Source organism: Chenopodium album, chromosome 5 (assembly GCF_948465745.1).
Source record: "Chenopodium album chromosome 5, dcCheAlbu1.1, whole genome shotgun sequence".
Lineage (NCBI taxonomy): Eukaryota > Viridiplantae > Streptophyta > Magnoliopsida > Caryophyllales > Amaranthaceae > Chenopodium > Chenopodium album.
The window spans coordinates 57,690,715-57,716,016 of record NC_137838.1 but is presented as its reverse complement, the minus strand read 5'-3'; positions in this window follow the sequence as shown (position 1 = coordinate 57,716,016).

Genomic DNA, 25,302 nt, shown 5'->3' with positions numbered 1-25,302 from the left:
CCTGCCCTAATAATAGGCCTCTACTTTATTCTGCTCGTATTCATGTGCGCTTTCTGATTAAGATACAATCAATAGGTTAACCCTAAATCTGTTTAATCTATGTTGGTTAAATTTAATGCACAAATAAACTATTATTGACGATCACTTGAATTATAATCAAAGTTAACCTAACAAGATTATTAATTATCTTATTAAGCGTGATTACAATTATAAATTCCCTTTAAACATACAATAAAGGTGATCAAGCAATAAATAAATAAATCATCAAGCAACATAATAAATAATCAACATCATAAAAATAAATTATAATTGAAATAATCATGATAATAATCATAAAAGAAAATAATCATCATATTAATAATAATTGAAATAATTATCATAAATAAAATAATCAACAAAATAATAATATTCATAATCATTATAACAATTATAATCATAATCATATTCATGTTAATATTAAAGCATAATAAAAATAGCAAGATCCTAGGCATGATACTAACAAGATTAATAACAAACCCTAGCATGTCACTAAGCAATAAAAATCAAATCTTTAACCCTAACATGATACTAACAATCATAAGTATTAGGAAGAATATAGGAAGCATCGTACTTTTAATCATACTTGATATTAAAGTTACCCTAGACATGATACTAGGAATTAAAATAACAATCTAAGCATGATTTCTACATCATAATATCAATTAAACCATTAAAGTACTTACTTGGATGCCTCGTACCTCTTTCTAATAACAAAATACACGCGTTAGTAACTTCAAGGAAAATAATAAACAAACAATTAAATTAAATAATTGAAAGAGAGATTTGGGACCAAACCCTCAGAAATTAAAACCTTTTACGTCTAGGGAGAAGGCAACTTCGAATATGGCTAGGTGTATCTAGATCTTGTGAATGCGGAATTTTGTGTTAAAAAACAAGATTTTGAAAAGGAAAGAGAGAGAGAATAATCAAGAAAATCTTGATGAGAGTTGGTGAATGATTAAGAGAGAATTCGAGAATTAATGATTGCGAAAGAAAACTGATTATTGATGAATGATAATAGTAGATGAATGAAAACGGAGTTTTTGATACGATATTTATAGAGAAAATCATTTAAAAAAGATAATTTATCAAAACAGAGTCTGAAGACCAAAGAAACACCTTGGCGCCAGCCCTGGCTCATTGGCGCCAATGACTGGCATCTGGCGCCAATCCTGATTCCAGGCACCAAGGCCTGGGGTTGGACGCCAAACCGGCTTTCAACTCGTTTTCGAAAATCTGATAAATTTCCCGTACTGGAAGATAAAATAATATAATTTCAGTCGAAAATGCTATTTGATCTAATTAAAACTCTAAAGAGTCCTAATTAAATTAGGAATGAAAAGAACCTTCTAGAATGTTCTAGAAGACCAAAACCATTCCTAATTACATTAGGAATGATAAATCATATTAGGCCCTCCCCTAGATCATTGGGCCGTACTTAAAGCTCAAACCGGGCCCAGTTTAGTAAATTGGCCATAATTTCCTCAATATTCATCGGAATTGGGCTTATAATATATCGTTGGAAAGGTCTTTGCAAACCCCATCCAACTACACCACTATTGGACCCATATCATGGACCAACCAAACTGGATTGGCTGTTTTCTTAAAATAAAGTTTTCAAAAACAGAGAGAAGAGAAAAAGAAATAAAACTTTCCGCAACACTAGACCTTTCCACACTTTCGTTTCATTCGATTATGATTCGACGTGAAAGGCACTCATCACTGGGTTTGGTTTTGGGGAGACACATTTGGGTGTCTATAGCTACCCATATTTAAAATTGCATGTTGACTTAGTATTGCCTAACTTCCTTGATGATCTGAGTTCCTTTGTCACAAATTTGATAAATTAATTAATCAATCTTGCTGTTTTCTTGATTGGTGTGCAGCACCAAAAATATAAGAGCTTGTGTGACTTTAGATTTTGCCAGGGTGCACCATGTGCATGGGGCACCCGGTTAAATAAAAACAAAGGCGGTTAGAACATTTAGTTGTTTGAAAAAAGAACATTTAAGTTTTTGAAAAGAACATGTTTATGTTTGACAAAGAACATGCGTAACAAAAGAACAAGAAGACATTACAAAAAGAACATCATAAAAACTTTATTAAAATTTCATGAAATTTTCACATTAACGAAAAAATCTTTACCAAAGATAATATTTCCCCAAAAATAGTTTCTTTTCTCCAAAAATTCAAATTTCCATAAGAATTTAAGTTTTTTCTCTCTAGAATTATTTTCAACTAAAAATAATTCAATATTTCATTTTCAAATTAAATTTCAAAATTCATAATAACATATGTTAAAAGAACAGAAGTTATAATGTAAATAACATATCAAACATATATATTTAGGTATATTCTTTGTTAAATATAAGTATACGCTTTGTCAAACAACAATATATTCTTTTTTTCTTTCGGGTGCACCATGCGCATGGAGCACCCTGGTGTACTATCCTATTTTCAGCTCATTAGGCCTAGATCCAATTTGAACCCATTATTTTAGTGTAACAATTGTCACTCAATAATTAATACCCAATATTTGCATTGTTTACTTTGAGGTTCTTTATGTGATATTTGCACGTATATTTCATACATAAATACACTTTTTTTTTTAAAAAAAATACATGCATATGTGTTTCTTCTTTGTAGCGTTTGTGCATATAACAGATTCACAAGGTAGCCATACGTTGTCGCCCATGTCGCGATGGGTCAGGACTCTTTGTTATCAATTCGTCGGGGATGTCAAGTCATGTATGCTAGTCGTTATGAACTTGAAATCTTAAGACTGGTTGGATGACTTGATGATTTGAAGTCACCCTTGTTGCTATGAGTCAGGACTCTTTGTTATGAACTCATCGGAGACGTCAAGTCATGTATGCCAGTGGTTACGAACTTGGCGTCTTTAAGACAAGTCCGATAACTTGAAGAGTTGTGTCATTGTAGACACCCATTTGTGTCTCCCCAAAACCAAACCAAGTGATAAGTACCTTTCACGTTGAATCATAATCGAATGAAGTGAAAGTGTGGAAAGTCTAGTGTTGCGGTTAGTTTTTATTTCTTTTCTTTCTCTCTGTTTTTGAAAACCTATTTTTAGAAAACAGCCAATCTAGTTTGGTTTGGACCATGGCAAGGGTCCAATAATAGTGTAGTTGGGTTGGGTTCGAAAAGAGCTTTCCAACGATATATTATAAGTCCAATTCCAATGAATAATGAGGATGTTATGGCCAAATTACTAAACTGGGCCCGGTTTGATATTTATGTGCGGCCCAATGATCTAGAGGAGGGCCTAATATCGATTTATCATTCCTAATGCAATTAGAATTGATTATAGTCTTCTATATTCTTCTAGAATGTTCTTTTCATTCCTAATTTAATTAGCATTGATAAATTGACTTTAGTTGACTTTTTAGATTTTTAATTAGAATAAAAGAAATGTTTTGAAGGACCATACTATTTTGCCCTTTTATACGGCTAATTTTTATCAAATTAAGAATACGCATGGAAACTATTTTCTAGCGTCTGACAACAGGACTAGCGCCTGGCGCCAAGCTTCGCGTATGGCGCTAGCCCTGACGTCTAGCGCTAATGTCTGGCGTCTGGCGCCAATCTGTTTTATTCTTTTCGAAACTCTGATTCGTTTTTTATCATATTTGGATGATTTTCTTTATAAATAGCCTCCTATAGGGAATAAATTTCAAGCGTTAAACCCCTAGCTTGAACCCCACTGTGATCATACACTAAAGTACGGTGGCGTCCAAAAGGGAAGAAGATAAAGAAAAAGAGTTGCGAACAAGTTTTAGGAACTTGTAAACCGTTCACAAGGTGAAGGTTACACCCCTTAACGATCCAAGAGATCGTCAACTCCATAAGGTCTTGAACCAAATAAGGGTTCGGGGATGAAGGTACAAATCCAACCTAAAAGAAATTGAACCTGCCCTAATAATAGGCGTCTACTTTATTCTGATCGTATTCATGTGCGCTTTCTGACTAACATGCAATCAATAGGATTACCCTAAACCTGTTTATCTATGTTGGTTGAATATTAATGCACAAATAAAACTATTATTGGCGATCACTTGAATTATAATCAAATTAACCCTAACAAGATTATTAATTATCTTATTAAACATGATTACAAGTACAAATTCCCTTTAAACATGCATAAAAAGGTGTGATCAAGCAATAACAATAAATATATATCAAGCAATATAATAATAATAATCAAAATAATTAAAAAATAATCATAAATCATGTTAAATCATAATAAAAATAGAAAGATCCTAGGAATGATACTAACAAGATTAATAACAAATCCTAGCATGTCACTAAGCAATAAAAATCAAATCTTTAACCCTAACATGATACTAACGATCATAAATATTAGGAAGAACATAGGAAGTATCGCAGGAATCATAATAAGCATATTTGATATTAAAACCTTTTCCCTAAACATGATACTAGGAATATCATAATAACAATCTAGAGATGATTTTTATATTATAATATCAATAAAACCATTAAAGTACTTCCTTTGATGCCTTGTACCACTTTCTAATAACAAAATACACACGTTAGTAACTTCAAGGAAAATATTAAACAAAACAATTAAACTAAATAATTGAAATAGAGATTTGGGACAAAACCCTCAGAAACTAAACCTTTCACGTCTAGGGCGAAGGCAACTTCGAATATGGCTAGGTGCTTCTAAATCTTGCAAATGCGGAATTTTGTATGTAAAAGCAAGGTTTAGAAAAAGAGAGAGAGAAAGAAAGAGAAGGATGAATGATTAATGAAATAAGAGAATTAGTGAATGATTAAGGAGAATGAGAGAGAATAAGAGAGAATTGAAAACTGATTGTAGGTGAATGAAAATGGAGTTTTTACGTCGTTATTTATAGAGAAAATCAGCCAAAAAGATAAAATATCAAAATAGAGCATCTGGCGCACTAAAAACATAGCTGGCGCCAGCACCAGCTAATTGGCGCCAGGCTTGGTTCCAGGCGCCAATGGCTGGCGTTGGACGCTAAACCTGTTTTTGACGCATTTTCTAAAATCAGATATATTTTGCCGTACAGAAGGATAAAATCGTATATTTTCCGCAAAAATGCTCTTTGATTTTAATTAAAACTCTGAAAAGTCAACAAAAGTCAATTTATCAATGCTAATTGAATTAGGAATGAAAAGAACCTTCTAGAAGAATCTAGAAGACTAAAACCATTCCTAATTGCATTAGGAATGATAAATCTATATTAGGCCCTCCCCTAGATCATTGGGCCGCACATAAGGCTCAAACCGGGTCCAGTTTAGTAAATTGGCCATAACTTCCTCAATATTCATCGGAATTGGGCTTATAATATATCGTTGGAAAGCTCTTGTCATGCCCCATCCAACTACACTACTATTGGACCCATATCATGGAACAACCAAACTGGATTGGCTGTTTTCTTAAAATAAGTTTTCAAAAACAGGGAGAAGAGAAAAGAAATTAAAACTATCCGCAACACTAGACTTTCCACACTTTCACTTCATTCGATTATGGTTCGACGCAAAAGGTACTCATCAATGGGTTTGGTTTTGGGGAGACACAAATGGGTGTCTACACCTCCTAAAACCTCCGTTTTCAATCATCAATACTCATCAACTCTCTAATTCTCTCTATCATCAACTCTCATCAAGAAATTCTTGATTACTTTCTCTCTCTCTTTTCTAAACTAGCTTTTTGCATACAAAATTCCGCATTCACAAGATCTAGACATACCTAGCCAAGTTCGAAGTTGCCTTCGCCCTAGACGTGAAAGGTTTAATTTCTGAGGGTTTGGTCCTAAATCTCTCTTTCAATTATTTAATTTAATTGTTTATTATTTTCCTTGATGTTACTAACGCGTGTATTTGTTATTAGAAAGAGGTACGAGGCATCCAAGGAAGTGCTTTAATTGATTTATTGATATTATGATTTAGAAATCATGTCTAGGTTGTTATTATGACTCCTAGTGTCATGTTAGGGTGTTTTGATCTTCCTAATATCATGTTTAGGGTTACAAATATAATTTCTAATATGAAATATGACAATTATGATTTCTATGTTGCTTCCTATTATCTTTCCTAATATTCATCTTAGTATCATGTTAGGGCTAAATATTTGATCTTTATTGCTTAGTAACATGCTAGGGTTTGTTATTAATCTTGTTAGTATCATGCCTAGGATCTTGCTATTATTATTATCATGATTATAATTATGTTACTTGGTATTTATTGTTATTGCTTGATCACACCTTTTATGCATGTTTAAAGGGAATTGGTACATGTAATCATGCTTAATAAGATAATTAATAATCTTATTTAGGGTTAATTTGATTATAATTCAAGTGATTGCATATAATAGATTTATTTGTGCATTAATATTCAACCAACATAGATAAAAAGGTTTAGGGTTAAGACTATTGATTCCATGTTAGTAAGAAAGCGCACATGAATACAATCAGAATAAAGTAGAGGCCTATTATTAGGGCAGGTTCAATATCTTTTAGGTTGGATTTGTACCTTTATCCCTGAACTACCAGTCATGGTTCCAGACCTATTGGAGTTGGCGATCTCTTGGATCCTTAAGGGGTGTATTCTTCACCTCGTGAACGGTTTATTGGAGTTCCTAAAACTTGTTGGCTACTGTTTTTGCTTTATCTTCTTTTCTTTGGACGCCACTATGTTTAAGTGTATGATCACAGTGGGGTTCAGGTTTGGGGTAATGCTTGAAATATTCCCTACAGTCACCTATGTCGCGATGGTTCAGGACTCTTTTTTATGAACCCATCAGAGATGTCAAGTCATGTATGCCAATCGTTATGAACTTGACATCTTAAGACTGGCCTACTCAAAATTCCAATACGAGACTCATAACAAACTTATCATATAGGTGCCATGTCAAAGAAACCTTTTTTTTTCCTTTTCTTTGCCATTCACAGTTATACTCATGTGAACCAAAAATATGAGATGGGGCTTGGCCATGGCATTTTCGTGGTGGCGGGAGGGGAGGGGTTGTGGCTATTAGGGTTTTTAGTGTTATTTTTCGTTTTTTAAGATCAATCACGTGCTGAAATGTGTATTGGTTACTTGTTACAACAAGTCGTTGACTTGGTGTTGACCGGTTGGGTCTATTGGAGGAAAATGTTGCGGACGCACAACCCATTGCCCGATGGTTGGGCGCAGGGATAGTAGCTTTGCAGGGTCGACTTTGAAGGCATGTATCTCATGTTCTAGGAATCTTATAGGGGGGTGCAACCTATCAATGGAAAGCTCTTTATTCTAGTTTCTAACATAATTTGAATCGGTTCAATCCAATATTATTAGAACTCAAGTTATGATCAAAAGAGTGACCAAATGTCTGTTTTGACTCTGTAAACCATCAATTTGAATCTTATAAGTAGACTTTTTAAACCATCATTTTTCTCCATTTCTAACTCAAATTCATTTCCGAATGATGCATATCAACCCTTGTGGATGCTATAATCATCCCTCATGCATATAAATCTAAACCTAAGCTTCCACAAACTCATATCTGTCATGTAGTGACCTCAATTTATTGACTTTTCATCCTTTCATTGTTCGATTCTTCCAAAACTACTCTAAAAGCCACCAAATAGTTATAAAAGTTACCTGAAACATTAAGATAACACAAACGAAGTGTAATAGAGAACAAAATGTACAAATTATGCATTTGCAACCTAAAAAGTGACAAAAAGACCTAAAAAGCAACTATAAAACTAGCATAAACATGCCTTCAAACTCTATATAAATAAAACTAATCGGTAAACTAAGGGCATAGTTAGGATTATTAAAAAATAAACCTTAGTTGAGATTATTAAAAGTAAATCGATAATAGTTAGGACTATTAAAGGGTTTTTTTCCTATTTTTTTAAAAATCTTGCATTAATGTATAGGATAAATTTTTTTTTATAGTTTTGATATTAATACTACTAAATATTACTCTATAACTACAATTTTATGCATTAATGCACAAAAAAAATGATTGATTTCTTACAAAAAATATTATAGCTTTTTGTGCAAATACTAAGGGCTTATATTTTAAAGGAAACTTGAATAGGGTGATATATATTGTTTGGGGTAATTTTACCCTAACACATGTTCCAATCAGAAGGTGACACGTGTCACTTTAGGGTTAGTCAAAAGTGGACCAACCCCTGTTTGACACGTGTCCTCCAAAAAGAATGGGAAAAAAGGCGACCTTCATGGCCCAAATCCAGAGAAAGCCGCAATGTGGCGCAGCCTACCAATGATTAGGGCTTGATGACCTAATCAGGGGCACAATTCCCAAGGATCCTATAAATAGGGAGATTTCCTCCATTTGGAGGCACGTTTTTCCATTTATTACACATTTACTCTTTGATAGAGACATCCTAAGCTTGGAATCCGAGCAGATCCCCACCTAAATTTCCGCACCTCTTTACTCCTATTCAAGTTACTAACTTGATCGTTAGAGGCGAAGCTCCAACCACCCGGAATCTCCGTTGTTTTGCAGGTACAGCTCAAGCCGAACTAGACTTTGTGACGTAACTCTCCCGAGGGACAAAAATACCCAAAACATTTGGCGCCGTCTGTGGGGAGAGTACCTCAAATATGGTTCAAGAGTATGTACCATCTCCTGATCAAAACAATCCTTAGTCTATTACCCGACCGGGTAATACAAGCATTTCTCAACCCGTCAATCAACCGGGTAGTTCAAGCATTCCTCCACTGGTACGTCAGCCAGAGGTCTTCACTGACCATGATGACGATGATGATGTGGAGACATATGTGGCCAAGGATGGCTCATTCATATCCAAATACACTCGTTCCAGAGATCAGCTGGAACGTGAAGAAGACCAGGGGGTCGAGTTCGACCCACTGGGAGGCTAGAAGGGGAAACCCGGAAGCCCAGAGGATCAGCCCCGGTCACCCGGGACGAGTTCATGACTTTCATGAACTCCTTCAAGGGTGAGATCAAGGAGATGATCAACAAAAACAAGGCTGGCTCCAGTAAGGTCAGCCGGCTAAGAAGACACCTCCATATGGGAGGAAGAAGCCGGTCAAGGACAAGCAACCGACTCCTCATCCCAAGGGGAAGGAGGAGGCAGCCGCAAGACTTGACTGGACCAAGATCCTTATGTCTAAGGGTCCTCAGAGGTACACCCGGCAAGAAAAGCCGGGGGCCACAAAAAAGACTATTTCTGACACTCGACATATCATTGAGCGAAGGAGACACCAGCAGCTGTCTGAGTCAGCCTCCACCTCGAGCTTCCCAGACAGCTTCAAACAAAATTCTGTGCGAAACTCACTCTCCATACATGAGAGAGGGACAGGCGGCAAGTCCGTTAACACCTATCCTCAAATGATGATAGGATCTGTCCCGTTTGCACCTCAGGCGCAATACGGACAATATGGTTTTCCATACATGCAGTCGCTTCCTTTTGGGGGACAGGCAGCATTCAACAGTGTCCAACCTTTGGGCTGGCAGCTCCGACTTCTCAAACTTGGTGAATAACCCTCTGGGTTCACCAGGAATATAACCGAGGCGGCTCAACCGACCAAGGTTAAGAATGTGTTGGTTGGTACTTACGATGGTACCTCCAACCCAGAAGACCACATGATGGCATACACAAACCTCATGTGTTTACAGGGGTGGGACGATGCCACTTGGTGTCTGTAGACACCCATTTGTGTCTCCCCAAAACCAAACTCGGTGATGAGTATCTTTCACGTCGAATCACAATCGAATGAAGTGAAAGTGTAGAAGGTGTAGTGTTGCGGATAGTTTTAATTTCTTTTCTCTTCTCTCTGTTTTTGAAAACTTATCTTAAGAAAACAGCCAATCCAGTTTGGTTGGTCCATGATAGGGGTCCAATAGTAGTATAGTTGGATGGGGCTTGCAAAGACCTTTCCAACGATATATTATAAGCCCAATTCCGATGAATATTGAGGAAGTTATGGCCAATTTACTAAACTGGGCCCGTTTTGAGCCTTATATGCGGCCCACTGATCTAGAGGAGGGCCTAATATGATTTATCATTCCTAAATCAATTAGCATTGATAAATTGACTTTTGTTGACTTTTTAGAGTTTTAATTAAAATCAAATAGCATTTTTGAGGAAAATATACGATTTTATCCTCCTGTACGACAAAACTTATCTGATTTGAGAAAGCGCGTCAAAAACAGGCTTGGCGCCTGACTCAAGGCATTTGCGCCTAAAGCTAGGGCTGGCGCCTGGCGCTAGTGTTGGTGCCTGGCGCCAGTTAGCCAGGGTTGGCGCTAGCTCTATTTTAGTTGCGCCAATACTCTGCTTTGTTAATTTTATCTTTTTGGCTGATTTTCTCTATAAATAACGACGTAAAAACTCCGTTTTCATTCACCTACAATCAGTTTTCAATTGTATCTCATTCTCTTTAATCATTCGCTAATTCTCATCAAGATTTCTTTAATCATTCATCCATCTCTCTCTCTTTCCTTTTTCTAAACCTTGCTTTTACATACAAAATTCCGCATTCGCAAGATCTAGAAACACCTAGCCATATTCGAAGTTGCCTTCGCCCTAGACGTGAAAGGTTTAATTTCTGAGGGTTTGGTCCCAAATCTCTATTTCAATTATTTAATTTAATTGTTTGTTTTATTATTTTCGTTGAAGTTACTAACGTGTGTATTTTGTTATTAGAAAGAGGTACGAGGCATTAAAGTAAGTGCTTTAACGGTTTTAATTGATTTATTGATGTTATGATATAGAAATCATGTATAGGTTGATGTTATGATATTACTAGTATCATTTCTAGGGTAATTTTAATATTAAATAAGATTGTTACGATGCTTCCTATTTTCTTCCTAACATTTATGGTTGTTAGTATCATGTTAGGGTTAAAGCTTTGATTTTTAATGCTTAGTGACATGCTAGGGTTTGTTATTAATCTTGTTAGTATCATGCCTAGGATCTTGCTATTTTTATTATGCTTTAACATGATTTATGATTATTTTTATAAATGTTTTGATTATGATTATAATTTTATTATTGCTATAATTATTATTATTATGATTAGTATGATTGTTATTATGATGATTATTGTTATGATGATTATAATTATTATTATGTTTATTATCATGTTGCTTGATTTTTATTGTTATTTCTTGATCACACCTTTTTATGCATGTTTAAAGGGAATTTAATATTTGTAATCACGCTTAATAAGATAATTGATAATCTTGTTTAGGGTTAATTTTGATTATAATTTCAAGTGATCGCCAATAATAGTTTATTTGTGCATTATATTCAACCAACATAGATTAACAGGTTTAGGGTTAATCCTATTGATTGCATGTTAGTCAAAAAGCGCACATGAATACGATCAGAATAAAGTAAAGGTCTATTATTAGGGCAGGTTCAATCTCTTTTAGGTTGGATTCGTACCTTCATCCCCGAACCCTTATTTGGTTCTAGACCTTATGGAGTTGACGATCTCTTGGATCGTTAAGGGGTGTAACCTTCACCCTGTGAATGGTTTACAAGTTCCTAAAAAACTTGTTGGCTACTCTTTTGCACTATCTTCTTCCCTTTTGGACGCCACCGTACTTTAGTGTATGATCACATTGGGGTTCAAGCTAGGGGTTTAACGCTTGAAATTATTCCTTACAGTTTTTGGCGACTCCACTGGGGAGGATTTCTATTTTAATTCCTGAATTTGTTTCGGCAATGATTTAGTATGAGTGGATGAGACTCGAAACGTTCTAAGTATTTCATGTGCGTAATTTTGATTAACCTTATTGTCATATGCATAGAAAAGATCTCATTGGAAAGACCATCCGTAATGAGTTAAAAACTTAGGATTTTCACATAGGAAATTTGAGAAATATCTTTCACAACTAGGACCGAAATAACACCGCGCGAAACTGGAAAATTTTATCGAGCACAGACAGCTGCTGAGGCATGTGGGAAATAGCGCCAGGGGCTAGAGCATTGGCGCCAGCATTTTAACCGTAGTGCAAGACGCCAGCATTGGCGCCGGGCGCTACAGCTAAAAGCTGGCGCCAGTCTCTGATTGCTTGTGCCAACCTCCCCCAATACCGAGCCAGAAATATGCGTTCTCATTTCTACCGGTTTTTCGTATTGTTTGCTCGATCCTACTTCCTGATTGAACTTTTTTCTCACTTTTCCGAAACCCATATGTGTTCTACATATGGACATAACCCTCTGGGAATTCATGCTCCATCTACCCGATTGAACGCTCCGTGCAACAAAGGGTACATCCGAGATGTTAAATTCACCAAACCATGGAAGCGAGTTTTTTTTTTCTAAAACTCACGGTGTCCCATCCACTCGCGCCAACCCTTCACGGTTAGGCTTCCGCGCGGTGCATCCGGACAATTAACCATGGACCCTCTATTGACTAAACCATATCCCGAACTTTAGAGAACTAGAGCCATGGTTAGGTTGCAAACTTATTGCATCATATTGTGCCTACTTGACTAATTGTGCATTAATTGTTGTGCATATATTCTATGTTTCTCTTAACCGTTTGTTGACTTTTGTTGAGATTAAATAAATTAATGAGTTAAAGAACTTTGCCTAATTAATTAATTAATTAATTAATTAATTTGAGTCAATAAATAATATTTTAATCGGAATTGACCTAGTACGACTTTAGGCATACCCCGGTTGACTAATAACACCGAAAACAGTCCCAGATCGAAGCTCCATTATTGGCGCAAAGGTCTGAGCTGTAGCGCCACACTGTGGAGTTTGGCGCCTGGTGACAGCTATGTCGTCTGGCGCCAAGCTCCACAGTGCGACGCCAGTACTGTCGTTTGGCCGACAGTTTGGATTATAGGTCGAGTCATCACCTAGGGTCTAATTAATCAGTTTCCTAACTAATTTGGTTAAGTTTTGCTGTCAATAGTACTTATTTAAGTCGATGATCGAGTTTAGGCACTAAGTCCCATGTTCTTACACAAGAGTCCAAGCATGTCACTTACACTCAACGCACACACCAATACACATACTTTGACCATGTTTAAGAGAGTCTTGTGTGCGCGTTTTTTTTCCGTCATTTTTTTAGGGGGGTAAGTCAGATATTAATCCTCCAATAAAAAAAAAAAACTATACTTAGTTCCCTAAAAATATGTGCATTATTTTTGCCAAAAATAGGCACCAATTTTCTATTTTTTATTTATTCTTTTTTCCCTCCTTAAAATAAACCGTAAAGTCAAGTTGATTCGAGTCAAGTAATTAAAACGCAAAATGGTTTAATTTACAGCGCGTGGTCAAGAAAGGAAGGACGGTTAATCAAAGACAACCTTTTCGTACAAGTCCAACTTTTCGACAAACCCATAGCTCGTAAGAGGAAAGCTAGGACTATAATGGCAACACAAGAAGAAGTCAATGATCTTAGGAACCAACTGGTTACCGTGACTGAGACACTGAAGCTTCTCGCACCCAAGATCGATGATCCCGTGAAGCAACAACAGATGGACCTCATGCAAGAGAGTCTAAGCAAGCTGTCTAGCGACTACAAGTTTCAAGGGCTTACATCACAAAGGGGTCTCGGTGGACAAAGATTTTCTTCCGCAGAAGTTCAATGCCAACGACATCCCAAAATTCAGAGCAACTGACAACCCTTATTTTCATTTAAGAGCATTCAAAACAATAATGAGTATTAAGGGTATCGATAAGAAGGTTTTCCCCTCTCTGTTCTCACTATCTCTCGAGACCGTTTGCCAACAATGGTTCTTTTCTCTCGAGAAAGAAAAGACCTCTACCTGGGAGTCCATAGCAAACGCTTTCGTTGATAGGTACAAGTGCAACATTCAAGTCGAGACTGACCATCGGGAACTTGAAATCCTCAAGCAGAAAGAGAATGAAGGCTTCACCTCTTTCTTTAACAAATGGTGGGAAACCTCGGCTAAGATGATTGAGGTGCCAAGTGAAAAAGAGTCTGTGAGGCTGTTCATAAAAAATGTTCAAGAAAAATATTCCAAGCATCTCAAGTATCAAAATAATCTCCATACCTTCAAGGCCGTCTATGACATTGGGATCAATATTGAAGACGACTTGGCTAAATTAAAAGCTGCCAACAATAACTCCAACAGTGGCTGGAAAGGAAAGAAGAACGATAATACTTCTTCTTTCAAAACCACCCACTCAAACAACATTAGCACTTTTAATTTAGGAGAAGTCCTTGCTATGAACAATCAAGGACAGAAGAAACCATTTAGGAGGAACTTTACTCCTATTGGCATGAGTTATGACACCGCATTTGATTGATTAAATGCAAAAGGTCTTATAACTCCTATTAGACCATTTGGGGACCCACCATTCGAGAAGAGGTCGGCTAATTGGAACCCCAATGCACACTGCAAGTATCACTAAGGTAGGGGCCATCTCACAGAAAACTGTTGGAAGCTTAAGGAAGCTATCCAAGACTTAATCGACAACAACAAGCTGCCGTTGCCCCCTTCTAGTAAGAAGCCAAGCATTGACAATGCACCTCTCACTCATACCCTTGCTATCTCTGATGAGGAAAACGAGGTTGACCCCTCATCTCTCATTATACATGTCAACGAAATCTATGCCACAGAAAAGGAAGAGGAAACCTTTTTCGGTGTCAAGGATAACCTTCCAGAACCGGCAAGTAAGGAAGATATACAATTGCTCACACTGTCTATGATGGAGGTATCGCATCTACTATGTGAAGCTCTCAAGGCTATAAAGGAACCCCAAAAGAAATATGATGAGGTTCCACTTCCGAAAGATAAACCTAAAAGGGAATTCACACCAGTGAGAACGACTTATGTGGCAAAGCATTTTCCTTTACAAGTCAGAATTTACACTCCAATTGGAATCCCATATGTACAAATGTACGAAATGCTCTCCGAGAGTGGCGAGATCAAACCTCTCGAACCAAGACCATTCGAATCATTGAAAAGAACAGGTAAATATTACTGTCAGTATCATCAATCAGGGGTTCACACTATAGAAAACTGTTTTAAATTCAAAGATTTGGTTCAGAAAATGATTGATGAAAAGAAACTAGTCCAAGTTCCACAAGAAGACGATGCAACTATTAATGGAGTTTGGGACAGTGATGAAGAAGACGTCTACTTAAAAGACATGGTAGGGCCTCCACCTTCGGTGTCATATGCCATGGATGATTTTTGGGTTGAAGAAGATCCATCAATAGACGTCCTCATAAGGTCCGGGAGAATGCAACCTCCCGTTTCAACACAACCTATGCCAACCACACAACAAGTTCCCATACCTATCATTGAAGACAATGATATTGTTAAGCAGTTTAAGAAAACAAAAGTTGAGATGAATGTATGGAAACTTTTGGCAACATATCGAGAACATAGGTTGGCTGAAATGAATGCCTTGGACAAAATTGGGATAGATTCTGTCACTACTCCTGAGGGATTAGCCAAATTCCTCACAAGTGATCTTCATAGTCCAATTAATTTGATCACTTTTTCTGACAAAGATTTACCCCCAGAGGGTGAAAAACATTACAAGGCATTAAACCTCACAGTAGTTTGCAAGAGGATGAATGTTCCTATGACTCTTGTAGACAACGGATCAGCCATCAACGTTTGTCCACTTAGAACTGCGAGGATGCTCGGCATAAGGGACGAAGATTTAACTCCGTCTACACAAGGAATAAGGGCCTATGACAACACTCGTCGTCAAGCTCTTGGCAAAATTGCCCAGAATGTAACGGCAGGAGCAATATAACATGCTACTACTTTCCAAGTAGTAGACATTAAAGCTTCGTTCAATTTGTTGTTGGGTCGCCCTTGGCTTCATGATCTAAAGGCCGTCCCTTCATCTCTCCACCAACAAGTAAAAGCTATAGTTGGGGGAATTCCAATCACCATCTATGCTTCGCCTATGAGGATCAAATCTATAGAGAATCCGATCATTAATGTGGAGCACGACGAGGATGATGAAGATTTATGGGGCTTTAACGAAGAAGTCTCCTTAATCCAAGAGGATGAAAGGACCCCTCTTTGCCATGACCCCCATTCCAACATGATTGTAAATGCCATGCCGAAGAAACAAGGACATTTTCCTGGGATGACCCTAAGAAAGAAGAAAGGAATGACAAAACCGCTGGAGTCACCTAGCCTCCCTAAGTTAGACACTTTCGGACTTGGTTTCGAACCGACTCGGAAAGATCTCAAGCGAGCCCAGGAAAAGTTAAAGGCACGTAGGGATGCTCACATTCAAAAGAAAGCAATCTCAATGGATCAGTACCCTCTTACGCTTAATGGTCAATTTATAAAAGAAGGAGAGGACTATCCATGCCATGAATTTCCCGAGCCATTTAGTTTAAACGGCATAAGACAACCGGGATTCAAGATTTTCTTGGATTGCTACTTCACTGATGAAATCCCAACTCCTGTCTACAAGGAGAAAGCACCCCCATCCTTTGACTTTAACGTCATGGGATTACTGTTTGGGAGAGAAAAGAATGAGCCAACTTATAAAGAGGATAACTCCTCGCTCATTCAAACAGTCCTACAAAGTGAAAGCCATCGAAGCTTATCACTCCAACTGAAGGAACACTACAAGGGTGGCGCAAGACTATCAAGGTGACTACTCCAAGCGGAAGGAAGATATCCATCACGACAGGGCAAGGACCGATGTTTGAAGAGTAGTCTGAGTCTGAGTCTGAGTCTGAGTCGGAGTCTCTCCCCTGAGAGTCTTCTAGATCTTTAGTAATAGCACCTCCCCCTCCTATTTCTTCTCCTAGAATAGTTAGCGGTCCAGTCCCTGAGGACATATCACTCTTTGATGTAATGATCTCAAAGTATAATAATATTTCTCATTCTCCTTACTTCTCGTGTTCTTCTCTAACCCAAGATGACGAGCATTGCTTAACTAACATTGAAAAAGACAAAGAAATTATTAAAGCAATGGAAACACTCGAAAAGAAAACACCGGTAATTGAAGAAACTGAAACAGTTGATATCTCAAATGATTCAACCCATAAAAGAGAAGTTAAAATCGTTATAACACTGAATAAACAAGAAAGAACCGATTTAATTAACTTACTTAAAGAATTTATCGATGTATTTTCTTGGTCATATGAAGATATGCCAGGCATTTATAGAGAAATAGTTCAACACACTATACCACTAATTCCAGGAATGAAACCCGTAAAACAAAAGTTACGTCGAATGAAACCCGACGTAGCTCTTAAAATAAAAGAATAAGTTCAAAAACAAATAACTGCAGGTTTCATCAAAGTATCCAAATACCCCGAATGGGTCGCCAACGTCGTCCCAGTTCCGAAGAAAGACGGAAGGGTAAGGATGTGTGTCGACTATTGAGATCTAAATAAGGCAAGTCTAAAGGACGACTTTTCTTTGCCACACATCGATATTCCGGTAGATAACACGGAAAATCACGCGCTTCTCTCATTCATGGATGGGTACGCAGGTTACAACCAGATTATCATGGCAGAAGAAGACATGGAGAAAACAACTTTTATAACGCCATGGGGCACTTACTGCTACACGGTAATGCCATTCGGATTGAAAAACGCGGGTGCTACTTACCAACGTGCATCAACTGCCTTACTCCATGACATGATGCATAAAGAAGTCGAGGTATATGTCGACGACATGATTGTAAAATCAAAAGACCGTCCAGGCCATCAAATAGCCTTAAGGAAATTTTTCGAAAGGCTAAGAAAATATAATATGAGGCTGAATCCAGCTAAGTGTGCTTTTGGGGTCACCTCAGGCAAGCTTTTGGGTTATGTCATAAGCTCTAGAGGAATAGAGGTAGACCCAACCAAGATCAAAACAATAATGTCAATGCCACCGCCCAAGACTGAGAAATAGATTCGAGGATTTATTGGCCTGTTGCAATACATAAGTAGGTTCATATCAAAATTGACGACAATATGTGAACCAATCTTCAAAAAACTCAAGAAGAATGTACCAGTAATATGGGATGACGAGTGTCAAAAATCCTTTGAAAAGATCAAAGCCTATCCTGCAAATCCTCCCGTATTAGCACCAACACTTCCCGGAATACCTCTTAGGTTATATTTGACGGTTACCAAAGAGACAATGGGAGCTATGCTAGCACAAGAAGTAGAAGGCAAAGAGAATGCAATCTACTACCTAAGCAAGAAGATGCTCGAATACGAAGCACGCTATACACCGCTCGAGAAGTTGTGCCTCGCCCTAGTATGGGCCACAACCAAGTTAAGACATTACATGCTAGTGCATACCGTCTTCGTAGTCTCCCATTTAGATCCACTCAAGTATCTTTTTGAGAAATCTACACTCAATGGACGCATATCAAGTTTGATAGTCAATCTAGCCCAGTTTGATGTAAGGTTCATGCCACAAAAAGCTATCAAAGGATCCGTGGTGTCAGACTTTCTAGCAGAAGACTCGACGCCAATACAAGACAATGAATTTCCAGACGAAGACCTAACGGTTACTGAAGATGATACTTGGACCTTATATTTCGACGGAGCCTCAAACAAAAAGGGATGTGGCGTTGGAGTGTTAGTAGTATCACCTAAAGAAGAGCATGTTCCAATCTCCATAAAGTTTGATGTCGACGTTACCAACAATGCTGCTGAATATGAAGCATGCGTGGTAGGCCTCGAAACAGCTTTGGCATTGGGAGTAAAAAAGTTAAGGATATTCAGAGACTCTTCTTTGATTATCAATCAGATATCTAAAAGGTGGAAAGTAAGGAGCGAAATTCTAGCCCCTTACCAAACCTATCTGGAAACTCTTACCGATCAGTTAGAGCAGGTAGAATACACATATCTACCTAGAGAGGAAAATCAATTTGCTGACGCCTTGGCAAGATTAGCCTCAATGCTTAAGATTCCCACGGAAATCGAGCAAATGCCTCTAACTATAAAAAAAAGACACAAACCAGCATACATCCAAGCTATAGAAGACGACGAAGTAGTCCAAGGCGAAGAAGAAGAAGAAGAAGAACCGTGGTACATGGACATACTCAATTATGTCACCAAAGGAGAATACCCTCCTCATGCTGACAAAAGAGCAAAACGAGCATTAAGGCTTTTGGCTTCCTAATATGTACTCATAGACAACGAGCTACATAAAAGGGTACCTAAGGGTCGAGCTCTCTTATGTGTAGGAAAGAAGGATGCACAAAGAGCAATGAGAATAGTCCATGAAGGAATCTGTGGCACTCATATAAATGGCAAAATGTTAGTCCAAAAGATAATGCGAGAAGGATATTATTGGACTACAATGAATAGGGATTGCCATCAATACGTAAAAAGATGCCCTAAATGCCAAATTTATGCCAATTTACAACATATCCCTCCATTCTTGCTCTACACCTACACATCGCCATGGCCATTATCTACAAGGGGAATTGACATCATCGGCAAAATCACTCCCCCAAGAATAGGATGCCACGAATATATCCTAGTAGCAATTGATTACTTCACAAAGTGGGTCGAAGCGCAATCATAAGCTAAACTCACTGCAAAATATGTAGCACTCTTTATCGAGAGAAATATTATTTGTCGATACGGAATCCCACATGAAATGATAAGTGACAATGGAACTCACTTTTAAGCCGAATGTGAAGAATTGCTACAAAAATACGGCATTCAACATCATCATTCTTCCCCTTATAGACCTCAGGCAAATGGAGCAGTCGAGGCAGCTAATAAAAACCTAAAGACTATCATCGAGAAAATGACGGAGAATTATAAGGATTGGCCTGACAAACTTCACTTCGCATTGTGGGGTTACCGCACGTCAATTCGCACATCAACAGGAAATACGCCATTTTCCTTGGTATATGGAATGGATGTCGTACAACCTGTCGAACTAGAAATACCATCTCTACGCATTGCGTTAGAGAGTAAACTCGATGAAGTTGAATGGACTAGGGCAAGATATGAAGAATTAATTCTACTCGATGAGAAACGACTAGAAGCTCTACATCACACTCAGTGTTATCAGACTCGTATGGCTAGGCATTTTAATAAGAAGGTCAAGACAAGAAACATCAAAGTAGGAGACTTGGTGTTAAAAGCACTAAGGAAAAATGTTTTAGATCCAAGGGGTAAATTTAGACCTAATTGGTGTGGACCCTACATTGTCAAAACAATCCTGTTAGGAGGTGCAGCAAAACTAACTGATATGGATGGTAATGAATTCTCGAACATGACAAATCTTGACCAACTTAAGAAATACTACCCTTAATTACTTGAGTAAGATACTCAAGAGAGCTACGTTTGGCCTGATTCCTTAAGAAAGGATACGTAGGCAACCCTTTACGGGTGCGGCCACCTTATTTTTCGACATTCTCGCGTCCCAAAATTAATTAAAAATTCGACAGAAGATCGGCGAAATATCGGCGTCGCAGAGAAGAACCTGGCGCCAGCCAACAATCATCAGCGCTGTTTGGGGTAAAAATACCCCCTATATGTGGACCAATGCCACCGCGACACCTGTCCGCAAGCTTAGCGCTCAATGAGCCAATTAGAGCATGACACGTGTCACTCAATGATAGAAGGGTGAAAATGGGCTCTAAGTTCACAACCCTAGAAACCGTAAAATGGTGGGAAGCCAATCTACTTAGGTTAAATAACCTAAGAGGCACATATCCCAATCCTCTATAAATACTGATCTTTACATCAATTTCAAGGGATCCAATTCTCTCTCCAAGGGCAATGCCCCCCACATTTACTCTCCCTTCTCTCTACTTTCTCTCTCTAAAATACATTATTTTGGTCATTGACTTGATCGTCGGAGGCGGACCTCCGGTCCCCCCGGGGTCCGTTGTTTTGCAGGTGATCGGGCCGTTCGAGTGTTGCATTGCGGATCTGTCTCCCGAGGGACGTACACACCCTCCATTCAGGTACGTACAAAAACACCCAAAACATTTGGCGCCGTCTGTGGGGAGACACATCTGTAATGGCACAACGGTAGTGGATGATCGACTCAAGAGGGGAGCCTCCTTTGGAAGGCAGTAGGCATCATGAGGCCGGATGTCAAGTACATCAGGCGTCGTTAGGTTGAATGTTGAGAGTCAGGCAGCCAAAAAGGCCTGTGAGACTAAGTCATGCATATTTGAAGGTTAAAGGGCAATGCTGTTTAATCTAAATTTTATTAGGGGAGAGACGGCTAAATTGGCCAACTCCACTATTTTAAACCAACTCATTCAATGAGTCGGCCGCATGCTATTTATGATTGATAGTTTGATACTATCAACATCATGGCCGCATGCTATTCATGATTCATAGTTTGATACTATCAACATCATATATATTAACAAATATATATGTATATGAATGTTACTAATTGTATCATACATAATATAATACAATAAATTTTTAAGAGTAAACTCTTGTAATTAGTGGAAGTACATGCGGCAAGTGACATTCACTTCCATACTTCCAAGTTTTTGACAGCTAGCCTTGTCATTAATCTTATTCACTAAAGTTCACTAGCTCATTAACTAGTGGAGTGAGAGATTCATCATTTTTTCATTTTTAAAATTGAGCGGCTTTCTTTTTACTATGGAGGCCGACACTGTGCAAGTAACAGTTGGTTTTGCTTGCAATAGGACAACCGGCACTATATACCAAGCTACTCCGCTATTTCATTAATAAACTTCTCCCTATTAACATAGGCGGCATTTCTCCATTTAAGGTAATTTGTGAGCTCCATGATTAGCAATAACTCAGGCGGCATTTAAGTGGATGCCTGATTGATACAACCGGCCTTGCAACTAATATAGCAGCCGCACGAACCCCATAATGCATAGTCATCATGTAATGCATGCGGCATAAGGTTAGCTTTGCTCCAATGGTGTCAGCCGGTGATCACTATCCATGGTGGCAGCAGGGGCATCTCTGCTCACCAATTATTTAGGCAGCTTTGCTCGTCAAATAAGCTGGTTGCAGGGCTGTTTTCTTTATCAAAAGCCGGCTCAAGTTACTTTTATTAAACTTGATAGTTTACATTTCAGTTATCATGTGTGGGAAAAAAAAGCCCAAGCGGCATATTAGAGTCAATTATAATGGTAATTGATGATGAAAAAACATTATGAGAAGTATAGCTTGAATTCTACACTTTGGTGAAATTGAATTATAAGCTTTGGTGGAGTGTAGTGTGCACTAACTACACAAGAAGGAGCTCAATCGGCATTCGAGAGTAGTTGCATTTCTTCATGCGACACTTCAAGGCCAACCTATTTTCTTGTGGTAACATACACAAGCGGCCAAGCTATTATCTTGTGTTAACATACACAAGCGGCCAAGTCTTTTTCTTGCGTTAGCATACACAAACGGGGAGTATGCCAACTCTTATTATAGCAGCCGGTCAGAGCTAGCAATGTTGGCAGCCGGTCAGATCAGAGCTATGAACGGTGCCTCAATTAAGCGGCTGCCATGGCTCAACTTCTCATCAATTTATCCCGGCTGTATGGGTAGCTTTTCTCGTTAGTTAGGCCGGCTGCAAGGGAAGTTTTGCTCACCAATTAAGTCCGCCAGCAGGGCTGCCTTGTGCCTCAATTGTACCCGGCTGTGTGATGCTTTGTTAATTCTCAAAGACCAGCCGTAGGGGCTGCTTGGTTCTTCATTTAGACTGGCTGTGTCATTGGATCTTTGAGCTCGATGACAGGGGTTGCTTTGTTCATCGACACACCCGGCTGTGTTGATTCATCATTATCATTTTGGTGAGAAAAAAAAGGGTGAAAAAGACGCCTAACTGATGTTCTACCAGTTTGTATGTATATTCAACTTTGGTGGAAAAAAGGGAGAGCTACTCCATTGTTTATTCTTGCCTTAACAAGTCAGACGCGGCAATTATAGCCAACCAGCATTGGTGGTTATCAAGGATGGCAGCCGGTCACCGTTATTAATGGTGCCAGCCGGTTACCATCATCAAGCGTTTCCGCCGGTCAGCATTATCAATGGTGTCAGCCCGCCTGCGTTCGATTTTAATCTTGAACAAGCATCAAGAAGCGTTTGGTGTGTGCTTGGCCTCAAACGGCTGTGAGTATCAATAGGGTCAGCCGGTTACAATCATCATGTTATTATTCCGGCTGCAGCATTGGCTCATTGAGCTCGAACTTACTCCAAGCCGTCGGGGTCATAATCAATCAATTTATTATATTTGCACTCCATACCGCCTGGGTTGTAGACAACTAAATCCAGCTGTAGTAGTTGCTTTGTTCAACCTCATAAACGGCTGTGATGTGTGCTTGCAATGGCAGATAAATTGCAATCATTATTATGATTAAAAAAAAAAAAAAATTAGGAGCTTAGTCAAAGGGCAACTAAGCCAAATAAAGCTACAAACTGCTGCTTTGTTTCTTCATTAAAACTGGCCGGCTGCATGGCTGCTATGTTCATCATTGCTCAAGCCTATTGGGTTGTCATCAAAATTATCAATAAAATGCTTTGCATAATTGATAATACCAAGCGGTTGCTTTTGACAGCTAGCTTGTTCATTAATTCACAATGCTTAATCTACTACTATTTCATTAACTAGTGGAACAAGCTTGTCTATTATTTTATTCATCTTCCTTTTGCAACAAAGGAGCTGGTATGGATGATGGAAAAGCCGCATGTACAAGCTAGCATTATTTTTTCATCTCCCATCTACAAGCGGCATTCTCAATAATTTACGAGATCCGTACGTATATGTGTTGAAGCCGCATGTATAAATAATTATGAAATCAGCAGACGACACTTGATCATTGTTCATCAATGAAGCCCGGATGAGGGGTTGCTGCCTGCCTTGATTAAGTCCGGTTGTGGGGCTTTTTCTTGCCTCGATAAAGCCGGCTGCCATGGCTGTTTTGTTCAAGCTTAAAGGCGGTTGCCATGGCTGTTTTGTTCTTCAATCAAGGCCGGCTCTATGTGCTGTAGGGGCTGCTTTGTTCATCATTATTATGCAAAATAACCGCCTGTGTAATCAGTGATTAAAATCATTCTTCAAGCTCAGTTGCTTGACATCCCAAAGCCGGCCAACCTTCGAGAACTTGTGTTCAACCATGTATAAGCTAGCACAGGCGGCAAATTAAGTTCAAGGCAAGCGACATGAAATGAAAAATGTCGCATGGTACTACAATAAGGAGCTTGCGATATCTCCGGCTCCGATTCTTAAGCTTTCAAAGCAATTCAAAGCCGCGCCAAGCGTTTGAATATTGGAGGTAACCATATGATACGATTTTATTCCCTCCAATAATATTAATGCATTAAGATAGTAATGATAGTCTTCATTATTATTGTTATTATTATAATTGTTATTATTGATTCATTGATTGAATTTCAATATAATCGGACGGATCGTCCAAACTCCAATAATAAACTAAGTTTGAAACTTAGTATCTAAATTAACGTCCAAGTGACGTGAGGCCAATGGCCGGATAATAAACTAAGTTTGAAACTTAGTAGCTAAATTATCGTCCAAGTGACGTGAGGCCAATGGCCAGATAATAAACTAAGTTTGAAACTTAGTAGCTAAATTAACGTCCAAGTGGCGTGAGGCCAATGGCCGGATAATAAACTAAGTTTGAAACTTAGTAACAAATTCAACGTCCAAGTGCCATGCGGCGAATGGCCAGATAACTAAACTAGGCACAAAACCGCTTAGTGGCTATACAGCCGGTCTCAACCTAGACCAGAGGCCAATGGCCGGATGATTGCGTTTTTCATAAATTCGTCTGTCCCAACATGGACAAAGGCGTCCGGCGACACCCCTCCGGGTGCGATCGTCACAGAGAGAAGCCAACTTGCTTGCTCTACGTACCTATGCAGACGGCCACAATTGAACGACCAAATTGGTCAACTCATAGCCGTCTGACCAGAACAGTCTAAAAGAACGACCAAGTTTTCGGAACACCGGATGTCCTAAGACATCAGTCGGTGACCGACCGAAGTTCTTACTTAGGCTTTTCATTCCAAATTGCACGGACTCTCTCGGTTGGGGCAAAAAAAGTTGTACAATGGCTATACAACCGTGTTGAAAAAGACATGAGGCGAATGGCCGGATGGTTAAACATTTTTGTAAATTTGCCTGCTCCAATGTGAAATATGGCGTCCGGCGACACCCCTTCGGGTGCAATCGTCGCAGAAAGCACTATATCACTTGCTTTACGTACGCATGCAGGCGGAAAAAATTGAACGATCTCATTGGTTAATTCATAGCCGCCTGACCTGGGTAATCTAAAGAACGACCAAGTCTTCGGGAACCGGATGTCCAAAAGA